Here is a 12,331-nt window from a genome sequence, read left to right as displayed (position 1 = left end):
GACCTCAGCCACAGCAACTTCTTCCTAGAAACATCGCCAAAGGCAAGGGAAGCAACAGCAAAAATGAACTATTGGGACTTCATCAAGATAAAAAGCTTTTGCACAGCAAAAGAAACAGTCAACAAAACCAAAAGACAACCGACAGAATGGGAGAAGATATTTGCAAATATCAGATAAAGGGCTAGTATCCAAAATCTATAAAGAATTTATCAAACTCAACACCCAAAGAACAAAGAATCCAATCAAGAAATGGGCAGAAGACATGAACAGACATTTTTCCAAAGAAGACATCCAAATGGCCAACAGACACATGAAAAAGTGCTCAACGCTTGGCGTCAGGGAAATCCAAATCAAAACCTCAATGAGATACCACCTCACACCAGTCAGAACGGCTAAAATTAACAAGTCAGGAAACAACAGATGTTGGCGGGGATGCGGAGAAAGGGGAACCCTCCTATACTGTTGGTGGGAATGCAAGCTGGTGCAACCACTCTGGAAAACAGTATGGAGGTTCCTCAAAAAGTTGAAAATAGAGCTACCCTACGACCCAGCAATTGCACTACTGGGTATTTAGCCCAAAGATACAAATGTAGGGATTCAAAGGGGTATGTGCACCCCGATGTTTATAGCAGCAATGTCCACAATAGTCAAACTGTGGAAAGAGCCAATATGTCCATCGATAGATGAATGGATAAAGAAGATGTGGTATATATATATATATATATATATATATATATATATATATACAATGGAATATTATGCAGCCATCAAAAGGAATGCGATCTTGCCATTTGCAATGATGTGGCTGGAACTGGAGGGTGTTATGCTGAGCGAAATAAGTCAATCAGAGAAAGACATGTATCATATGACCTCACTGATATGAGGAATTCTTAATCTCAGGAAACAAACTGAGGGTTGCTGGAGTGGGGGGGTGGGTGGGAGGGATGGCGTGGCTGGGTGATAGGCACTGGGGAGGGTATGTGCTATGGTGAGCGCTGTGAATTGTGCAGGACTGTTGAATCACAGATCTGTACCTCTGAAACAAATAATGCAATATATGTTAAGAAAAAAGAAAAGGAAGAAGAAGATAGCAGGAAGGGAAGAATGGGGGGGAATCAGAGTGGGAGACGAACCATGAGAGATGATGGACTCTGAAAAACAAACTGAGGGTTCTAGAGGGGAGAGGGGTGGGAGGATGGGTTAGCCTGGTGATGGGTATTAGAGAGGGCACATTCTGCATGGAGCACTGGGTGTTATGCACAAACAATGAATCATGGAACACTACATCAAAAACTAATGATGTAATGTATGGTGATTAACATAACAATAAAAAAATTTTTTTTAAAAAGCCTGGTATATGGAGTCAGAAATAGGTCAGTGGTTAGATTTAACGGCCAGAGGATAAGGAAGTTTTTTTCTGATTGTTTCTATTTCCTCAATGAAGTAAGAACAATGTCAACACCTGAGAGTCATGGAGGTTTGAATCAAGAGAAGAGAAATAGTCTTCCCGAAGAATGGGAGAGCAACATGAACAAGACAAGTTATAGATTTGCCCAGCGGTGCTAGGACCCACCTGAGGTTTGTGTTCATAAATTTAAGATGCAACCAGTTGGCAAATCTGTGTATTTTTCTCTTGACACATTCAACTGCTTGGGTACAGTCTCAAAGTAGAGACAAAGGTGCATCTAACCAGTGTTAGATGTGTTGTGGCTTTGAAAGTTAGGCACAATACAAGGAGAAGGACAAGAGGGGTGTGAGAGTGTAGCAGAAGTGACAGAAGTGACTGTCTAATCACTGGATAAAAATGGGAGTGAGGATATGAGGGGCCAAGCTGCAGATAGGTAGCAGAACAGTCCTGGTACACTAGAGGCCCTGATAATAAAGATCTGGTACAGTCTGCAAACTAGTGGACAGAAGATGGACCGATAGGAGTTTGTAAGCCACCCAGAGAACAGGATGCTTGCAGTAGAAATTTTGAAGGTGGTGAAATCTTTGGTGATGACAAAGTCTAGGGTATGATGAGGGCAGTGGGTGTCTAAGGTAGGGTGGAAGGTAAACTATTTAGAAGCAGTGACCTGCAGAGGAAGTAGTGACCTCAGGAGAGCCACATTTTAATTAGAGCAAAGAGGTGAAAAGAACACTGCCACGCAGGGGACTTCCCTCTTCCTCAGGAAAACCTTTGCTGACCCCTTTGCAAGAGTATCTGCTTTATTACATATAAGTCTTCAGAGCACTGACTATAGTTGAAATTTTTTACTTATTTATGAGAAGCCCTGATAAATACTCATGATGTCCAACTAAGCTCATGGAAAGCAGGCACCACACTCCCTGGAACCAGTGGGTGCTCAGCATCAAGCAAAGTGCCTGGCACATGCGGACTCAACCAGTATTGGTGGCAGGAAGGAAGAAGGAAAAGAACATACTCTTAGAGCAACTGTGAGGATTCTCTGTATGAGTGGAAGAGCAGTGTATTCATCCACCCATTCATGTCTTTGGTCTTTTGTTCTTCCTAAGGAGCAGAGAGCCTGCATCACTCCAGGCCATGGGGATGGAGCTGTATTTAGGTTCCTGAGGCTGCTAAGTCTCAAGCAGCCAAAAGCTGGGTCTTGCTGCTCCTACATGCCAAAGCTGTTCTTGCTCAAGCTTCTGCCAAAGTCACGGAGGCTCCTAACCCCACACCCACAACAGTGTTTGGAGCTAAAGAGTGAGGTGTTCACCTACCTGGGGCTGGGGGCACTTCCACCAGCAGCCAGTCCCTGAATGGTGCAGCCCAAGAAATGCCCCTGGGGCTCCCAGGCAGGGCTCAGCAACTCTCCCACCAGGGCCCCTGTTGTCTGGAGGAGGTCAATAGGATCTTGTAAGTGTCTTTCCTCCCCAACAGGAGCTCCTGGGTCTAGGATCTTGTACCTTGAAACTTTTGTGGGAATTCTTTCCTTCTTTTCAGTAGTTCAAAGAATCTAAATCTGAGCTCTTCTCCATTTCTGACAGGCAAAGAGAGATGTAGAGAAGTTGTGTTAGGAGCAAAGATAATGTACCTTGATGATAATGCTTCTAATTATAAGCATAACTTTTTAAGGATCCTTTCATTCAACATTATTGAGGACCCAGGCATCGTGGGGTTACAACAATGAACATGAGACACTATTATGTCCCTGCCTCTAAGGCTCTCAGAGTTCACAGAGAAAGACATAGCTGAAATCCCAGAGGGAATGGCATGAGTGAAGTCAGTGTTCTACAAGGGTTCAGAAGAGAAAGGTATTCTTTCCATATGGTGAAAACAGGGAAGTCTTGTGTTAGAGGTAGCATCTAAGGTACTCTTTGGAGAAATGGTGTTGCCAGGGAGGACACTGAAGAAGACAGACCAAGCCTTTGTCAGCAGAATCAAAGAATCTCAGGTTTGACTTTTATCTGAGTCTGTAGAACATTGTGGAAATGAGCACCAGTTTTGGAGTCAGAAAAAACTTACTCCAAATCCCAGCTCTGCCACTTACTAGCTGTGTAACCTGGGACAAGTTACTAAACCTGTCTTAGCCTCAATTTTCTGATCTGTCAAATGGGGATAACAATAGTTTCTACTTCAGATGATTGTTGTTAAGGACCAATTAAGTTGAGCCATGCAAAGCACTTAACACAGTGCCTGGCACATAGTAATTGTTTGCTGAAAAGGTTAGGTAATTGTAGCATGGGTCTGACTGGCTGCCCAGACAGTGAGCAGCCTAAGGAGAGTGACCAGGCCTCAATTACCTCTGAATCCTCCCAATCTTATTACTGGGCACAAGGAGCCAGTAAAGGTTTGCAAAATGAATGATTGGACAGAGGAGACATCCTCTTTATCAATCTCTTAAATTGCAGGTGAGGGAAGGTTGTTAGGGGAATGAGTATGGTTGAATCTTAGAAGGAGTTTTTTTTTTTTTTTTTTTTTTTTTAATTTTTTTTAGAAGGAGTTTTAAAGAAGACTGTGTTCATGCCAAAGATTTTTTAAGAAGATAAAATATCATCTGTCCTTTAAGGCACTGGTCTGCCTGAGGTTTGTCTCTAGTAGGGTTTGAGCATTGGCTGTAGTAGGAACAATTCAGGCATTTTATGTGAGGGAAGAGAATGTTGAGCAAGATGACCTCTAAGGTTGCCAGACGACCTGTGCTAAGACCACAGAAAAATGCGTTCACTCCCTTCCCAGCTCTGCTATTCCCACAGTAGCTGTGTGACCTTGGGCAAGCTCTTGTGAGAATAAATCCTATTGCTTTTGCAGGTGTTGAACAGATACATGACGCATTGGATATAAAGCATCGTGTGGGTAGCACTTACACCTGGGATTTCTCCCTCAGATCCTGTGCAGGACAGGTCTGAGTCTGGTGCTGGCTTCCCATGGGTTTTCTGTCACAACTTGACCCATCTTTATGAGATCACAAGGAAGGTGGAGGAAATATTCTTTATCACTTGTCCCCAGAACATCCCAAGTTAAGATCAGGCCTCCTGTCCTGGAACCCTGAGTACAATTAGATCCAGAGTCAGCCTCTGTGCCAAGGAAACAAGAATGAACAATGGATCCAGGAGAGTCACTGCACATCAAACTCACGTCTGCTTGTGCCAGCCAGGGCCTGGAGACATAGCCTAGAGAGTGAAGTAGGAGCTAGGCCACCCCCTGCTCCCACCAGCACCACCTCACCTGACTCAGGAAACCGGAGGCAGTGCCAGGTAGAGACCAGGCACTGAGTTCCCAGCACAAGGTCTGTTCTATTGGCCCACAAGCTGCACAGGGTGGCGTGGGTTACAAATCCTAGCCTCATCCCCCACTTTTTTTTTTTTTTTTACAATGGTTAGCTTAATTTTATTTGCAGTTATCAGAAGCACAAATATATATAGCCATCTGGTATTTTATGAGTTTCCAGTGTTCTGATGGAGCCCATGACAGAAGGGGTTAGGCCCCTTCTTTATCCTATTCCTCCTTTCCTCCTGGCCACTTAACTGCTCCAGCTCTGGTCTACTCTCTGTAGTGTCTTATTTCGGTCCACATGAGACTGACTAGTTATATACTCATATCAATAATAATATCAAACTGCAGAATTCATAATCCCTCTGTATACATTTCTTAAATATGCAGGCTTTTTGTTTTGTTTTATTTTGTTTTAATAGACTTTATTTTTTTACAGCGGTTTTAAGCTCATAGCAGTATTGAGCAGAAAGTACAGAGTTCCTCTATACCCCCACCACAACAGATTCTCAGTCTCTCCGCTGTCAGCATCCCCCACCAGAGTTACCATGTGTTACAATGGATGAATCCACATTGACCCATCATTGTCACCCAAAATCCATAGATTACATTAGGGTTCACTCTTGGTGGTGTATGTTCTATGGGTTTGAACAAATGTATGACAGGTGTCCACCATTGTGTTGTCTCACAGAATAATATCACTGTGTTAGAAATCCTCTGTGCTCTACCTAACCCTCCCTCCCCTCACCCCTAGCAAACAATGATCTTTTTATTGTCCCCTTAGTTTTACCTTTTCCAGAATGTCATATAGTTGGAATCATATAGTAACTAACCTTCTCATGTTGGCTTATTTCACTTAGTAATATACATTTAAGTTTCTCCCATGTCTTTTATGGTTTGATAGCTCATTTCTTTTAAAGATTTATTTATTTTTTAGAGAGAGAGTGCACAAGCAGGGGGAGGGGCAGAGGGAGAGAATCCCAAGCAGACTCCCTGCTAAGTGGGGAGCCTGATGGGGGCTTAATCCCAGGACCCTGAGATCATGATCTGAGCTGAAATTACTAGCCAGATGCTTAACCAACTGAGCCACCCAGGTGCCCCAATAGCTCATTTCTTAATAGTGCTGAATAATTTTCCATTATCTGTATATACCACAGTTTATCTATTCACCTATTGGAGGACATCATGGTTGCTTCCAAGTTTTGGCAATTATGAATAAAGCTGCTATAACTATCCATGTATAGATCTTCGTACTGACATAAATTGCAACTCATTTGAGTAAATACCAAGAAACATGATTGCTGAATCATATATTAAGAATATGTTTAGTTTTGGGGCGCCTGGGTGGCTCAGTTGGTTAAGCGGCTGCCTTCGGCTCAGGTCATGATCCCAGGGTCCTGGGATCGAGTCCCGCATCAGGCTCCCTGCTCTGCGGGGAGCCTGCTTCTCCCTCTCCCTCTGCCTGCTTCTCTGCCTACTTGTGTTCTCTCTCTATCTCTCTGTCAAATAAATAAATAAAATCTTTAAAAAAAAAAAAAAGAATATGTTTAGTTTTAATGAATCATGGAACACCACATCAAAAACTAATGATGTGCTGTATGGTGACTAACATAACATAATAAAACTCAAAACTGAAAAAAGCATAAAAAGCAAATACCAAAAAAAAAAAAAAGAATATGTTTAGTTTTGTGAGAAACTGCCAAACTGTATTCCAAAGTGGCTGTACCGCTTTGCACTCCCACCAGCAATGAGTGAGAGTTCCTATTTTCCACATCCTTGCTAACATTTGATGTTGTCAGTGTTCTGGATTTTGACCATTCTAATAGGTGTGCAGTGGTATCTCCATGTTGTTTAAATTTGCAATTCCTTGATGATATAAGATGTGGAGCATCTTTCGTATGCTCATTTGCCTGCTGTATATGTTTCTTGGTGAGGTGTCTGTTCAGGTCTTTTGCCCATTTTTTAATTGGGTTGTTCTTTTTGTTGTTGTTGAGTTTTAATGGAGGTAACAGTCCTTTTTCCATTATATCTTTTGCAAATATTTTCTCCCAATCTGTGGCTTGTCTTCCCATTCTCTTGACAAATCCACTTTGGGGGCACCTCGGTGGCTCAGTCGGTCAAGTGTTCAACTCTTGATTTCAACTTAGATCATGATCTCAGTGTTGTGAGATCAAGCCCCATTTCAGGCTCCATGCTGGGCATGGAGCCGGCTTAGGATTGTCTCTCTCCTTCTCCCTCTGCCCCTCCCCACCCACATATGCTCTCTCTCAAAAAAAAAAAAAAAATCCATTTTTGTCCTGTGTTTTCATCCTAACATACCTATTCAACTCTATTCCTTCTGCTCACACCCCCATCTCCAGCTAGGTCTTGTCAGCCTGCTAGTGATAGGCCTCGTGGCCATGCACTGCAGTGGGTGTCCTGGTAACTGTGCCCACCACTTCTGCCACAAGTGAGAGCCTTCAAACCTCCTCGTGAACAAGACTTCCTTTGCTTTAGTTCCACTGCCATGTTTTGCCCAGTGTCCTGCCACCTTTCTTTATGTGCATTCCAGAACAAGGCCACTCAATCATGCCCCACCAGCCAAGAACTTAGTCAGTTTTTCTCTTTGCAGTTCTATCACAAAAGCAGTGTCCTTTTTTTCACTTTCTACACACAATTTTAAAAATAATACTAAGTATGCTGTTTAAACTCGTTTTTAAAAACCTATTTATACATATAACATTTATAAATTATTGTATATAATGTTTACAAATACATAGAAAAGGTCTGGATTTGAGCACACCAAACTGTTACAAGTAGCTACTTTTGAGGAAAGAAGTAAGGAGAATTAAATTGGGATGAGGCAGGGGAGGATATGAATAGGGATGTTCCTTTTTTCTTTATATATTTCTATACTATTTAACCTTTTTATAATAGGCATTCATCACTGCTGTATTTTTTAATTAAATGGAAAGCAAGTCATATTCCTTGTTATAGTTCCCTGAAATTCTGATAAGCCCATAGGAGTATGAGCCCCTGTACTCCTGGTAAAAATCATTGTACCAAGGGGTAGCATGCATGAGAATCTTCATCACTAGCACAAAGACCAGCAATTTGTGTGCTCTCAAGGAAGCAGCAGGGTATAAAAGGAAAATCACTGTGGTGGGAGCCAGGACACATGAGGTCAAGTCTTGATGCTGCCCCAGCTCACTGTGTGACTTTGGACATGTGCCCTGCCCCCTCTGGGACTAAGTGTCCCCATGCATTCAGTGAGTACATGTGACTCATTAATCCACTTGGCCAACAGCTCCAGGAGGATGGCGCCCTGTGTCTCTTATTCAATAACATGTACCCTAGTGCCTTGCACAGCTGCAAACACTCAGTGGCTACTCACTAAATGTTTAGTGAGTTGTAAATGATTTTTGGAACCCTTCAGGGAAAACGAGGAGGCAGAGTGGGCACCAGTGGGTGTTGGTACCTATCATTTCTGCCATACATCTACCATTCATCTTTCCATTCAGCTTTGTGCTAAAGAAAGACCTGCCTTGCTTTCTTCCCACAATATACTTCTGAACCCAACAAAGACCCATTTCCTGCGCTCTCTCCCTTAGACTTAATGAGCCCTTTATGAACCATGGGGGTATGATGATGCGGCACTGGCGGCCAGCCTCTGTACCTGACTCTGGGACCATGCCCGCTGGGGGAGGTACCTTGTTTTTTCCTTGCCTGGAATGGGGTAGGATGGTGAGTCCCAATGAGGTCCCAGAGGGCTTCTGGCCCAATGTTGATATCTGTCCCTCTGGAAACATATACCTAATTAATATCAACACTTTGGGATGTCCTAAAGCAGTTCTCAAAGTTGGTCCCCAATCCAGCTGCTGCATCAGTGTCACCTGGAAACTTGTTAGAAATGCACATTTTTTTGGCCCCATCCCAGACCTACTAGTCAGAAACTCTGGGGATGGGGCCCAGCAATTTATTTTAACAAGACCTTCAGATACTTCTGATGCACGTGAAAGTTTGAGAAACTCAGCCCTAAAGAAATGACTGTGCTGTGTTGACTGTAGAAAGCTTCTAGGAGCAAATTAATATATAAAAAATTGACATTTCCCGTGTTTAACTGGAGAATTTTCTTCAATCCTAAAAGGAAGATAGCAATGGAACAATAACCAAGACTCAAGGCTTGCACATGGGTCCAGATGGATTCTTATAGGTTCCGAGACAGGAGCTTCTAGAACCCAGTCCCCTAAAAGTACAGATGGAGAAACTGAACCTTCAAGACAGGGAACAACTTGCCCAAGGGTACACAGTGAATCATAACAGACTGAAAACCACAACTCTAGGCAAACATGTTATATATAAATGCTGTCAGCTCTTAGTGCTCCCAGGAAAAAGAATAACTGTTAGTTACTCTGAGTGTAGATGAACTGATTCTTGGTGGTTAGAGTTTGGAGTCACCTGTCTTGGCAGTCAGGGACATTCTGAGAGCAGAGCTATATTGCCTTTGCCAGCTTTTCTTCCTCCCCCTCATCCCACTGCCCACTATTCCATAGTCATTGGAATTCAAAAGTTTAAATGATGAAGCTGTTGGATACTGCTTTCACAGTGTGAAATAAATCACTCTCAATTCAGTGGATGTTATGCTGGTGTAAAACCTTTACTGGCAATCATTTGTAAGAAATACATTTTGATATCCCATTTTGATGTAATTGTGATTTGGGGTACTCTGTGAACTTCTTTATTCAATGCTATTGGTTCTGTAAATCAGGAACTTGGATAAACAGAAAGAGCATAGGTGCAAGGCAAGCTGGGACCAGGGTGTAGGATGTGGGTGGTTGGAGACCCTCCATCTCCAATGGCTGCAGTAACCAGGGCTCAGAAACTAGAAGGTGCATGTAAGCAGAAAGGGGTCAGGCTGAGGAGGCCTTGGGCGAGTCTGAGATGGCTCATGACCCTGAACATCAGGGGATGCCAGCCAGCACACAATGACTCAAAGTCAGATGGGCTCCATCTACTTTCTAGAAGGTAAGTCCATTCACTGAGAAATCAGGGTCCCATTCACTCATTAATTCATTCACTCACTCACTGAACAAGTATCAGCTGAGTACCCACTCTAGACCCAGGCACCATGCTAGGTGCTAAGGAGACAAGGGTGAATAATACAGCTATGATCCCTACATTGATGGAGTTTTATGACCTATCAGTAGAGATTGAAAATAAATAAGAAAAGAAGTATAATTATGAATTAGGATAAGAGTTATAGGGGGTTGGGGAAAACCTGTCTAAAGAGGTGGGGTTTAAGCTAAGATCTAAAGCACAAGTAAAAGCAACCACTTGAAGAGGTGTGGGAAGAGCTTCCTTAGGGAATGGTATTGCAAATGGCCATGAAGTGGGAAGAGCTCAGAGTCCAGAAGCTGGCGAAGCATTCCGAGGAGGAAGAGATAGAAGGAAAGAATAGAAAGGCAGGCAGGAGCCAATCATGTGTCAGAATGTTATTTCAAGAGCAGAGAAAAGCCCCCTCTTTAAGCAGAGGGGCATGATAGAACCAATAAATTTTTGGGGGGAAGATTTTATTTATTTATTTGTCAGGGAGCATGTGTACAATCAGGGGGAGTGGCAGGCAGAGGGAGAAGCAGGCTCCCCACTGAGCAAGGAGCCCAATGTGGGACTCGATCCCAGGACTCTGGGATCATGACCTGAGCCGAAGGCAGATGCTGAAACAATTGAGCCACCCAGGTATCCCTAGAATCAATAAATTTTTAAAAGACCACTGGAGCTGCTGTGTGGAGCACAGATTGGAGGGATAAAGTGGAAGCAGATTCATTCCATGGGAGAAGGGATGGCCCATACTGATCAAGTGTTCAGTGTCCAAGTCAAGTCAGTTGGAATTTGCAGGGGGACAGAGACTTCCTTCTCCAAGCACATGAGATTGGATAGCAGGTATTGGGATAGGGAGGCCAAGGCAGGTCCTCTTGACTCCATAACTATGTGGACACAAAGGTTCTGGCTGAAAACATACCTGGACACAGGTGTAATGAGCCTGCCAGGGTCATTCCTGTCCCTTCTGGAGCTGGAGGAGGTTTGAGGCTGCTGCAAGACTTCCTTGCCGTGGCTGTAGGGTAGCAAGAGCTCCCACGTAGGAGAGGTGAGGCAGGGGCGGATAACACAGCACATTAGGTGGCCCCATATTCTCTCTGCCTTCCTTCTTTTTATAACAAATAATCTCCTCCCAACACCCGGGTACATCGTGTTCTTCTTCCTGGTTGTGGATCACCTGGGCTTCTGTGCGTTCCTTCTGTTTCTGACAGATAACTGTAAGCAGGCAGAGCCCTGGAACAGAAACACAGATGGCAAGAGATAGCCCAGCTTAAGTTTGAGCAGCTTTCTCCAAATCAACCAAGTTAGTGAAAGCTTAAACAATTCAGCCTTTGCTTTGGAATTTCCAGGTCCCTACCTCAGAGCAGCGACAGATAAAACCAAGCACCACTTGAAAATATTCAAGGTCGTTCTCTTGGGGAGGATATTATTCTAAACACCTTAATCTGGCTCACAAGACTCTGGGTCACCTGGCACTCACCTACCCTCCAGCCTGATCTTCCACTTCTCTTCTATATGTGCCGTATGCTCCAACACAGCTGTGCTATCTACTGTTCCCAAATATATCCTGTCTTTTCCCACCCCTGAGTCTTTACTTATGCTATTCTTCCCACATGCAATGTCCTTCCTCCTCCACACATTTCCAGGCATCTCAATCACACCCATCCTCCTCTGGGTATCATTCCCTGATCCACACAGCAGAATTGCTACCTTATTTTTCCCTTCTCAATTCAACTATATACATCTATATATATCTATATATACACACACACACACGTGTGTGTATATATATATATATATGTATATAGCTTCCCTTAAATATAGTTCTCTGTCCACATTCCTTTTTTATAACTAGCTTGTGAGCTCACTGAGATTAGGATATTTCCTCTGGAACTATTAAAACAAAGTATCTGCTCATAAATATTTGTTAGGTGTGTATTTTCAGTACATAGTTTTTCAGGCCCTAGTGGTGAAACAAACTCAAGTGATATAGCTTGCCATAATGGCAGGCTACAAGGTACTGTGTACATTTAGGTCTCACTTTTGTAAATATCTATGTCTGCCTGTGTATATCTACAAATGTCTAACTATATGTAGTATCTACTCTAAAATAGTAACAGCAGTCACCTCTCTGAGATGAACCTACAGGTGTATCTTTTATCTTCATTTTTATATTTTTAAAGATTTTATTCATTTATTTGTTAGAGACACAGAGAGAGAGAACACAAGCAGGGGGAACGGCAGGCAGAGGGAGAAGCAGGATCCCCACTGAGCAAGGAGCCCGATGATTCGGGACTCGATCCCAGGACCCCAGGATCATGACCCAAGCTGAAGGCAAACGCTTAACCAACTGAGCCACTCAGGCATCCCTTATCTTCATTTTTAAAACATTATGATTGATTTTATCCCTTCAGAACACAAAACCAGCACAGCTCTTTCGTAAACAAAATCAAACCATAATATAAACATTATTGAATTAAAGATCCCTATAAATCTCTCCCCTGCAAAAACACACCATTAAAAGTTATATGAATTGTTTTTCAA

General features: G+C 43.0%; 1 protein-coding gene across 1 annotated transcript in view; it reads left to right on the top strand.

The window, feature by feature from the left end:
* Positions 1–12,331, top strand: part of LOC118532834 (proton-coupled amino acid transporter 2) — a 76,324-nt gene that overhangs the window by 10,961 nt on the left and 53,032 nt on the right. Inside the window, exon 2 of the mRNA XM_078066761.1 lies at positions 1,445–1,578. The gene's annotated coding sequence lies outside the window, so the exon portion shown is untranslated. The remainder of the gene's footprint in view (positions 1–1,444; positions 1,579–12,331) is intronic.

This window comes from Halichoerus grypus, chromosome 2 (assembly GCF_964656455.1).
Source record: "Halichoerus grypus chromosome 2, mHalGry1.hap1.1, whole genome shotgun sequence".
In the NCBI taxonomy this organism is placed as follows: Eukaryota; Metazoa; Chordata; class Mammalia; order Carnivora; family Phocidae; genus Halichoerus; species Halichoerus grypus.
This window is presented reverse-complemented; position numbering and strand designations above follow the sequence as displayed.